This window comes from Oncorhynchus mykiss, chromosome 18 (assembly GCF_013265735.2).
Source record: "Oncorhynchus mykiss isolate Arlee chromosome 18, USDA_OmykA_1.1, whole genome shotgun sequence".
NCBI lineage: Eukaryota > Metazoa > Chordata > Actinopteri > Salmoniformes > Salmonidae > Oncorhynchus > Oncorhynchus mykiss.
The window spans coordinates 71,212,561-71,225,818 of record NC_048582.1 but is presented as its reverse complement, the minus strand read 5'-3'; positions in this window follow the sequence as shown (position 1 = coordinate 71,225,818).

Sequence of the window (13,258 nt, the reverse complement as noted above, 5' to 3'; positions counted from 1 at the left end):
AATATACTAATATAATATATGTTTCTCTTCTCTACCTCCACTAATATAATATATGTTTCTCTTCTCTACCTCCACTAATATACTAATATAATATATGTTTCTCTTCTCTACCTCCACTAATATAATATATGTTTCTCTTCTCTACCTCCACTAATATAATATATATTTCTCTTCTCTACCTCCACTAATATAATATATGTTTCTCTTCTCTACCTCCACTAATATACTAATATAATATATGTTTCTCTTCTCTACCTCCACTAATATAATATATGTTTCTCTTCTCTACCTCCACTAATATACTAATATAATATATGTTTCTCTTCTCTACCTCCACTAATATACTAATATAATATATATTTCTCTTCTCTACCTCGACTAATATAATATATATTTCTCTTCTCTACCTCCACTAATATACTAATATAATATATGTTTCTCTTCTCTACCTCCACTAATATAATATATGTTTCTCTTCTCTACCTCCACTAATATACTAATATAATATATGTTTCTCTTCTCTACCTCCACTAATATACTAATATAATATATGTTTCTCTTCTCTACCTCCACTAATATACTAATATAATATATATTTCTCTTCTCTACCTCGACTAATATAATATATGTTTCTCTTCTCTACCTCCACTAATATAATATATGTTTCTCTTCTCTACCTCCACTAATATAATATATGTTTCTCTTCTCTACCTCCACTAATATAATATATGTTTCTCTTCTCTACCTCCACTAATATAATATATGTTTCTCTTCTCTACCTCCACTAATATAATATATGTTTCTCTTCTCTACCTCCACTAATATAATATATGTTTCTCTTCTCTACCTCCACTAATATAATATATGTTTCTCTTCTCTACCTCCACTAATATACTAATATAATATATGTTTCTCTTCTCTACCTCCACTAATATACTAATATAATATATGTTTCTCTTCTCTACCTCCACTAATATAATATATATTTCTCTTCTCTACCTCCACTAATATAATATATATTTCTCTTCTCTACCTCCACTAATATAATATATGTTTCTCTTCTCTACCTCCACTAATATAATATATGTTTCTCTTCTCTACCTCCACTAATATACTAATATAATATATATTTCTCTTCTCTACCTCCACTAATATACTAATATAATATATATTTCTCTTCTCTACCTCCACTAATATAATATATATTTCTCTTCTCTACCTCCACTAATATAATATATGTTTCTCTTCTCTACCTCCACTAATATAATATATGTTTCTCTTCTCTACCTCCACTAATATACTAATATAATATATGTTTCTCTTCTCTACCTCCACTAATATAATATATGTTTCTCTTCTCTACCTCCACTAATATAATATATGTTTCTCTTCTCTACCTCCACTAATATACTAATATAATATATGTTTCTCTTCTCTACCTCCACTAATATACTAATATAATATATGTTTCTCTTCTCTACCTCCACTAATATAATATATATTTCTCTTCTCTACCTCCACTAATATAATATATATTTCTCTTCTCTACCTCGACTAATATAATATATGTTTCTCTTCTCTACCTCCACTAATATAATATATATTTCTCTTCTCTACCTCCACTAATATAATATATATTTCTCTTCTCTACCTCGACTAATATAATATATGTTTCTCTTCTCTACCTCCACTAATATAATATATATTTCTCTTCTCTACCTCCACTAATATAATATATGTTTCTCTTCTCTACCTCCACTAATATAATATATGTTTCTCTTCTCTACCTCCACTAATATAATATATGTTTCTCTTCTCTACCTCCACTAATATAATATATATTTCTCTTCTCTACCTCCACTAATATAATATATGTTTCTCTTCTCTACCTCCACTAATATAATATATGTTTCTCTTCTCTACCTCCACTAATATAATATATGTTTCTCTTCTCTACCTCCACTAATATAATATATGTTTCTCTTCTCTACCTCCACTAATATACTAATATAATATATGTTTCTCTTCTCTACCTCCACTAATATAATATATGTTTCTCTTCTCTACCTCCACTAATATACTAATATAATATATGTTTCTCTTCTCTACCTCCACTAATATAATATATGTTTCTCTTCTCTACCTCCACTAATATAATATATGTTTCTCTTCTCTACCTCCACTAATATACTAATATAATATATGTTTCTCTTCTCTACCTTGACTAATATAATATATATTTCTCTTCTCTACCTCCACTAATATAATATATATTTCTCTTCTCTACCTCCACTAATATAATATATGTTTCTCTTCTCTACCTCCACTAATATACTAATATAATATATGTTTCTCTTCTCTACCTCCACTAATATAATATATGTTTCTCTTCTCTACCTCCACTAATATAATATATATTTCTCTTCTCTACCTCAACTAATATAATATATGTTTCTCTTCTCTACCTCAACTAATATAATATATGTTTCTCTTCTCTACCTCCACTAATATAATATATGTTTCTCTTCTCTACCTCCACTAATATAATATATGTTTCTCTTCTCTACCTCCACTAATATAATATATGTTTCTCTTCTCTACCTCCACTAATATACTAATATAATATATGTTTCTCTTCTCTACCTCCACTAATATACTAATATAATATATGTTTCTCTTCTCTACCTCCACTAATATAATATATGTTTCTCTTCTCTACCTCCACTAATATACTAATATAATATATGTTTCTCTTCTCTACCTCCACTAATATACTAATATAATATATGTTTCTCTTCTCTACCTCCACTAATATAATATATGTTTCTCTTCTCTACCTCCACTAATATAATATATGTTTCTCTTCTCTACCTCCACTAATATAATATATGTTTCTCTTCTCTACCTCCACTAATATAATATATGTTTCTCTTCTCTACCTCCACTAATATAATATATGTTTCTCTTCTCTACCTCCACTAATATAATATATGTTTCTCTTCTCTACCTCCACTAATATAATATATGTTTCTCTTCTCTACCTCCACTAATATACTAATATAATATATGTTTCTCTTCTCTACCTCCACTAATATAATATATGTTTCTCTTCTCTACCTCCACTAATATAATATATGTTTCTCTTCTCTACCTCCACTAATATACTAATATAATATATGTTTCTCTTCTCTACCTCCACTAATATACTAATATAATATATGTTTCTCTTCTCTACCTCCACTAATATACTAATATAATATATGTTTCTCTTCTCTACCTCCACTAATATACTAATATAATATATGTTTCTCTTCTCTACCTCCACTAATATACTAATATAATATATGTTTCTCTTCTCTACCTCCACTAATATACTAATATAATATATGTTTCTCTTCTCTACCTCCACTAATATAATATATATTTCTCTTCTCTACCTCCACTAATATAATATATGTTTCTCTTCTCTACCTCCACTAATATAATATATGTTTCTCTTCTCTACCTCCACTAATATATTAATAATATATGTTTCTCTTCTCTACCTCCACTAATATATTAATAATATATATTTCTCTTCTCTACCTCCACTAATATAATATATATTTCTCTTCTCTACCTCCACTAATATAATATATATTTCTCTTCTCTACCTCCACTAATATAATATATGTTTCTCTTCTCTACCTCCACTAATATAATATATGTTTCTCTTCTCTACCTCCACTAATATAATATATGTTTCTCTTCTCTACCTCCACTAATATAATATATATTTCTCTTCTCTACCTCCACTAATATAATATATGTTTCTCTTCTCTACCTCCACTAATATAATATATGTTTCTCTTCTCTACCTCCACTAATATAATATATGTTTCTCTTCTCTACCTCCACTAATATACTAATATAATATATGTTTCTCTTCTCTACCTCCACTAATATAATATATATTTCTCTTCTCTACCTCCACTAATATACTAATATAATATATGTTTCTCTTCTCTACCTCCACTAATATAATATATATTTCTCTTCTCTACCTCCACTAATATACTAATATAATATATGTTTCTCTTCTCTACCTCCACTAATATAATATATATTTCTCTTCTCTACCTCCACTAATATACTAATATAATATATGTTTCTCTTCTCTACCTCCACTAATATAATATATATTTCTCTTCTCTACCTCCACTAATATACTAATATAATATATGTTTCTCTTCTCTACCTCCACTAATATAATATATGTTTCTCTTCTCTACCTCCACTAATATACTAATATAATATATGTTTCTCTTCTCTACCTCCACTAATATACTAATATAATATATGTTTCTCTTCTCTACCTCCACTAATATAATATATATTTCTCTTCTCTACCTCCACTAATATAATATATGTTTCTCTTCTCTACCTCCACTAATATAATATATGTTTCTCTTCTCTACCTCCACTAATATATTAATAATATATATTTCTCTTCTCTACCTCCACTAATATAATATATGTTTCTCTTCTCTACCTCCACTAATATAATATATGTTTCTCTTCTCTACCTCCACTAATATATTAATAATATATGTTTCTCTTCTCTACCTCCACTAATATATTAATAATATATATTTCTCTTCTCTACCTCCACTAATATACTAATATAATATATGTTTCTCTTCTCTACCTCCACTAATATAATATATGTTTCTCTTCTCTACCTCCACTAATATAATATATGTTTCTCTTCTCTACCTCCACTAATATAATATATGTTTCTCTTCTCTACCTCCACTAATATAATATATGTTTCTCTTCTCTACCTCCACTAATATATTAATAATATATGTTTCTCTTCTCTACCTCCACTAATATATTAATAATATATATTTCTCTTCTCTACCTCCACTAATATACTAATATAATATATGTTTCTCTTCTCTACCTCCACTAATATAATATATATTTCTCTTCTCTACCTCCACTAATATATTAATAATATATATTTCTCTTCTCTACCTCCACTAATATACTAATATAATATATGTTTCTCTTCTCTACCTCCACTAATATAATATATATTTCTCTTCTCTACCTCCACTAATATAATATATGTTTCTCTTCTCTACCTCCACTAATATAATATATGTTTCTCTTCTCTACCTCCACTAATATAATATATGTTTCTCTTCTCTACCTCCACTAATATAATATATGTTTCTCTTCTCTACCTCCACTAATATACTAATATAATATATGTTTCTCTTCTCTACCTCCACTAATATAATATATGTTTCTCTTCTCTACCTCCACTAATATAATATATATTTCTCTTCTCTACCTCCACTAATATAATATATATTTCTCTTCTCTACCTCCACTAATATAATATATATTTCTCTTCTCTACCTCAACTAATATAATATATGTTTCTCTTCTCTACCTCCACTAATATACTAATATAATATATATTTCTCTTCTCTACCTCCACTAATATAATATATGTTTCTCTTCTCTACCTCCACTAATATAATATATGTTTCTCTTCTCTACCTCCACTAATATACTAATATAATATATGTTTCTCTTCTCTACCTCCACTAATATACTAATATAATATATATTTCTCTTCTCTACCTCCACTAATATAATATATATTTCTCTTCTCTACCTCCACTAATATAATATATGTTTCTCTTCTCTACCTCCACTAATATACTAATATAATATATATTTCTCTTCTCTACCTCCACTAATATAATATATATTTCTCTTCTCTACCTCCACTAATATAATATATGTTTCTCTTCTCTACCTCCACTAATATAATATATGTTTCTCTTCTCTACCTCCACTAATATAATATATATTTCTCTTCTCTACCTCCACTAATATAATATATGTTTCTCTTCTCTACCTCCACTAATATAATATATGTTTCTCTTCTCTACCTCCACTAATATATTAATAATATATGTTTCTCTTCTCTACCTCCACTAATATATTAATAATATATATTTCTCTTCTCTACCTCCACTAATATAATATATATTTCTCTTCTCTACCTCCACTAATATAATATATATTTCTCTTCTCTACCTCCACTAATATAATATATGTTTCTCTTCTCTACCTCCACTAATATAATATATGTTTCTCTTCTCTACCTCCACTAATATAATATATGTTTCTCTTCTCTACCTCCACTAATATAATATATATTTCTCTTCTCTACCTCCACTAATATAATATATGTTTCTCTTCTCTACCTCCACTAATATAATATATGTTTCTCTTCTCTACCTCCACTAATATAATATATGTTTCTCTTCTCTACCTCCACTAATATACTAATATAATATATGTTTCTCTTCTCTACCTCCACTAATATAATATATATTTCTCTTCTCTACCTCCACTAATATACTAATATAATATATGTTTCTCTTCTCTACCTCCACTAATATAATATATATTTCTCTTCTCTACCTCCACTAATATACTAATATAATATATGTTTCTCTTCTCTACCTCCACTAATATAATATATATTTCTCTTCTCTACCTCCACTAATATACTAATATAATATATGTTTCTCTTCTCTACCTCCACTAATATAATATATATTTCTCTTCTCTACCTCCACTAATATACTAATATAATATATGTTTCTCTTCTCTACCTCCACTAATATAATATATGTTTCTCTTCTCTACCTCCACTAATATACTAATATAATATATGTTTCTCTTCTCTACCTCCACTAATATACTAATATAATATATGTTTCTCTTCTCTACCTCCACTAATATAATATATATTTCTCTTCTCTACCTCCACTAATATAATATATGTTTCTCTTCTCTACCTCCACTAATATAATATATGTTTCTCTTCTCTACCTCCACTAATATATTAATAATATATATTTCTCTTCTCTACCTCCACTAATATAATATATGTTTCTCTTCTCTACCTCCACTAATATAATATATGTTTCTCTTCTCTACCTCCACTAATATATTAATAATATATGTTTCTCTTCTCTACCTCCACTAATATATTAATAATATATATTTCTCTTCTCTACCTCCACTAATATACTAATATAATATATGTTTCTCTTCTCTACCTCCACTAATATAATATATGTTTCTCTTCTCTACCTCCACTAATATAATATATGTTTCTCTTCTCTACCTCCACTAATATAATATATGTTTCTCTTCTCTACCTCCACTAATATAATATATGTTTCTCTTCTCTACCTCCACTAATATATTAATAATATATGTTTCTCTTCTCTACCTCCACTAATATATTAATAATATATATTTCTCTTCTCTACCTCCACTAATATACTAATATAATATATGTTTCTCTTCTCTACCTCCACTAATATAATATATATTTCTCTTCTCTACCTCCACTAATATATTAATAATATATATTTCTCTTCTCTACCTCCACTAATATACTAATATAATATATGTTTCTCTTCTCTACCTCCACTAATATAATATATATTTCTCTTCTCTACCTCCACTAATATAATATATGTTTCTCTTCTCTACCTCCACTAATATAATATATGTTTCTCTTCTCTACCTCCACTAATATAATATATGTTTCTCTTCTCTACCTCCACTAATATAATATATGTTTCTCTTCTCTACCTCCACTAATATACTAATATAATATATGTTTCTCTTCTCTACCTCCACTAATATAATATATGTTTCTCTTCTCTACCTCCACTAATATAATATATATTTCTCTTCTCTACCTCCACTAATATAATATATATTTCTCTTCTCTACCTCCACTAATATAATATATATTTCTCTTCTCTACCTCAACTAATATAATATATGTTTCTCTTCTCTACCTCCACTAATATACTAATATAATATATATTTCTCTTCTCTACCTCCACTAATATAATATATGTTTCTCTTCTCTACCTCCACTAATATAATATATGTTTCTCTTCTCTACCTCCACTAATATACTAATATAATATATGTTTCTCTTCTCTACCTCCACTAATATACTAATATAATATATATTTCTCTTCTCTACCTCCACTAATATAATATATATTTCTCTTCTCTACCTCCACTAATATAATATATGTTTCTCTTCTCTACCTCCACTAATATACTAATATAATATATATTTCTCTTCTCTACCTCCACTAATATAATATATATTTCTCTTCTCTACCTCCACTAATATAATATATGTTTCTCTTCTCTACCTCCACTAATATAATATATGTTTCTCTTCTCTACCTCCACTAATATAATATATATTTCTCTTCTCTACCTCCACTAATATAATATATGTTTCTCTTCTCTACCTCCACTAATATAATATATGTTTCTCTTCTCTACCTCCACTAATATAATATATGTTTCTCTTCTCTACCTCCACTAATATAATATATGTTTCTCTTCTCTACCTCCACTAATATAATATATGTTTCTCTTCTCTACCTCCACTAATATACTAATATAATATATGTTTCTCTTCTCTACCTCCACTAATATACTAATATAATATATATTTCTCTTCTCTACCTCCACTAATATACTAATATAATATATGTTTCTCTTCTCTACCTCCACTAATATAATATATATTTCTCTTCTCTACCTCCACTAATATAATATATGTTTCTCTTCTCTACCTCCACTAATATAATATATGTTTCTCTTCTCTACCTCGACTAATATAATATATGTTTCTCTTCTCTACCTCCACTAATATAATATATGTTTCTCTTCTCTACCTCCACTAATATAATATATGTTTCTCTTCTCTACCTCCACTAATATAATATATATTTCTCTTCTCTACCTCCACTAATATACTAATATAATATATGTTTCTCTTCTCTACCTCCACTAATATAATATATGTTTCTCTTCTCTACCTCCACTAATATGATATATGTTTCTCTTCTCTACCTCCACTAATATAATATATGTTTCTCTTCTCTACCTCCACTAATATAATATATGTTTCTCTTCTCTACCTCCACTAATATAATATATGTTTCTCTTCTCTACCTCCACTAATATAATATATGTTTCTCTTCTCTACCTCCACTAATATACTAATATAATATATGTTTCTCTTCTCTACCTCCACTAATATACTAATTCAATATATGTTTCTCTTCTCTACCTCCACTAATATAATATATATTTCTCTTCTCTACCTCCACTAATATAATATATATTTCTCTTCTCTACCTCCACTAATATAATATATATTTCTCTTCTCTACCTCCACTAATATAATATATATTTCTCTTCTCTACCTCCACTAATATAATATATATTTCTCTTCTCTACCTCCACTAATATAATATATGTTTCTCTTCTCTACCTCCACTAATATACTAATATAATATATGTTTCTCTTCTCTACCTCCACTAATATAATATATGTTTCTCTTCTCTACCTCCACTAATATACTAATATAATATATGTTTCTCTTCTCTACCTCCACTAATATAATATATGTTTCTCTTCTCTACCTCCACTAATATAATATATATTTCTCTTCTCTACCTCCACTAATATAATATATGTTTCTCTTCTCTACCTCCACTAATATACTAATATAATATATGTTTCTCTTCTCTACCTCCACTAATATAATATATGTTTCTCTTCTCTACCTCCACTAATATACTAATATAATATATATTTCTCTTCTCTACCTCCACTAATATACTAATATAATATATGTTTCTCTTCTCTACCTCCACTAATATAATATATGTTTCTCTTCTCTACCTCCACTAATATACTAATATAATATATGTTTCTCTTCTCTACCTCCACTAATATAATATATGTTTCTCTTCTCTACCTCCACTAATATAATATATGTTTCTCTTCTCTACCTCCACTAATATACTAATATAATATATATTTCTCTTCTCTACCTCCACTAATATAATATATGTTTCTCTTCTCTACCTCCACTAATATACTAATATAATATATGTTTCTCTTCTCTACCTCCACTAATATAATATATGTTTCTCTTCTCTACCTCCACTAATATACTAATATAATATATATTTCTCTTCTCTACCTCCACTAATATACTAATATAATATATGTTTCTCTTCTCTACCTCCACTAATATAATATATGTTTCTCTTCTCTACCTCCACTAATATACTAATATAATATATGTTTCTCTTCTCTACCTCCACTAATATAATATATGTTTCTCTTCTCTACCTCCACTAACATAATATATGTTTCTCTTCTCTACCTCCACTAATATACTAATATAATATATATTTCTCTTCTCTACCTCCACTAATATAATATATATTTCTCTTCTCTACCTCCACTAATATACTAATATAATATATGTTTCTCTTCTCTACCTCCACTAATATAATATATGTTTCTCTTCTCTACCTCCACTAATATAATATATGTTTCTCTTCTCTACCTCCACTAATATAATATATGTTTCTCTTCTCTACCTCCACTAATATAATATATGTTTCTCTTCTCTACCTCCACTAATATACTAATATAATATATGTTTCTCTTCTCTACCTCCACTAATATACTAATATAATATATGTTTCTCTTCTCTACCTCCACTAATATAATATATATTTCTCTTCTCTACCTCCACTAATATAATATATATTTCTCTTCTCTACCTCCACTAATATAATATATGTTTCTCTTCTCTACCTCCACTAATATAATATATGTTTCTCTTCTCTACCTCCACTAATATACTAATATAATATATATTTCTCTTCTCTACCTCCACTAATATAATATATATTTCTCTTCTCTACCTCGACTAATATAATATATATTTCTCTTCTCTACCTCCACTAATATAATATATGTTTCTCTTCTCTACCTCCACTAATATACTAATATAATATATGTTTCTCTTCTCTACCTCCACTAATATAATATATGTTTCTCTTCTCTACCTCCACTAATATAATATATGTTTCTCTTCTCTACCTCCACTAATATAATATATGTTTCTCTTCTCTACCTCCACTAATATAATATATATTTCTCTTCTCTACCTCCACTAATATAATATATGTTTCTCTTCTCTACCTCCACTAATATAATATATATTTCTCTTCTCTACCTCCACTAATATAATATATGTTTCTCTTCTCTACCTCCACTAATATAATATATATTTCTCTTCTCTACCTCCACTAATATAATATATATTTCTCTTCTCTACCTCCACTAATATAATATATGTTTCTCTTCTCTACCTCCACTAATATAATATATGTTTCTCTTCTCTACCTCCACTAATATACTAATATAATATATATTTCTCTTCTCTACCTCCACTAATATAATATATATTTCTCTTCTCTACCTTGACTAATATAATATATGTTTCTCTTCTCTACCTCCACTAATATAATATATATTTCTCTTCTCTACCTCCACTAATATAATATATGTTTCTCTTCTCTACCTCCACTAATATAATATATGTTTCTCTTCTCTACCTCCACTAATATAATATATGTTTCTCTTCTCTACCTCCACTAATATAATATATATTTCTCTTCTCTACCTCCACTAATATAATATATGTTTCTCTTCTCTACCTCCACTAATATAATATATGTTTCTCTTCTCTACCTCCACTAATATAATATATGTTTCTCTTCTCTACCTCCACTAATATAATATATGTTTCTCTTCTCTACCTCCACTAATATAATATATGTTTCTCTTCTCTACCTCCACTAATATACTAATATAATATATGTTTCTCTTCTCTACCTCCACTAATATAATATATGTTTCTCTTCTCTACCTCCACTAATATAATATATGTTTCTCTTCTCTACCTCCACTAATATATTAATAATATATGTTTCTCTTCTCTACCTCCACTAATATACTAATATAATATATGTTTCTCTTCTCTACCTCCACTAATATAATATATGTTTCTCTTCTCTACCTCCACTAATATACTAATATAATATATGTTTCTCTTCTCTACCTCCACTAATATAATATATGTTTCTCTTCTCTACCTCCACTAATATAATATATATTTCTCTTCTCTACCTCCACTAATATAATATATGTTTCTCTTCTCTACCTCCACTAATATAATATATATTTCTCTTCTCTACCTCCACTAATATAATATATATTTCTCTTCTCTACCTCCACTAATATAATATATGTTTCTCTTCTCTACCTCCACTAATATACTAATATAATATATGTTTCTCTTCTCTACCTCCACTAATATAATATATGTTTCTCTTCTCTACCTCCACTAATATACTAATATAATATATATTTCTCTTCTCTACCTCCACTAATATAATATATGTTTCTCTTCTCTACCTCCACTAATATAATATATGTTTCTCTTCTCTACCTCCACTAATATAATATATGTTTCTCTTCTCTACCTCCACTAATATACTAATATAATATATGTTTCTCTTCTCTACCTCCACTAATATACTAATATAATATATGTTTCTCTTCTCTACCTCCACTAATATAATATATGTTTCTCTTCTCTACCTCCACTAATATACTAATATAATATATGTTTCTCTTCTCTACCTCCACTAATATACTAATATAATATATGTTTCTCTTCTCTACCTCCACTAATATAATATATGTTTCTCTTCTCTACCTCCACTAATATAATATATGTTTCTCTTCTCTACCTCCACTAATATAATATATGTTTCTCTTCTCTACCTCCACTAATATAATATATGTTTCTCTTCTCTACCTCCACTAATATAATATATGTTTCTCTTCTCTACCTCCACTAATATAATATATGTTTCTCTTCTCTACCTCCACTAATATAATATATGTTTCTCTTCTCTACCTCCACTAATATACTAATATAATATATGTTTCTCTTCTCTACCTCCACTAATATAATATATGTTTCTCTTCTCTACCTCCACTAATATAATATATGTTTCTCTTCTCTACCTCCACTAATATAATATATGTTTCTCTTCTCTACCTCCACTAATATACTAATATAATATATGTTTCTCTTCTCTACCTCCACTAATATAATATATGTTTCTCTTCTCTACCTCCACTAATATACTAATATAATATATATTTCTCTTCTCTACCTCCACTAATATAATATATGTTTCTCTTCTCTACCTCCACTAATATACTAATATAATATATGTTTCTCTTCTCTACCTC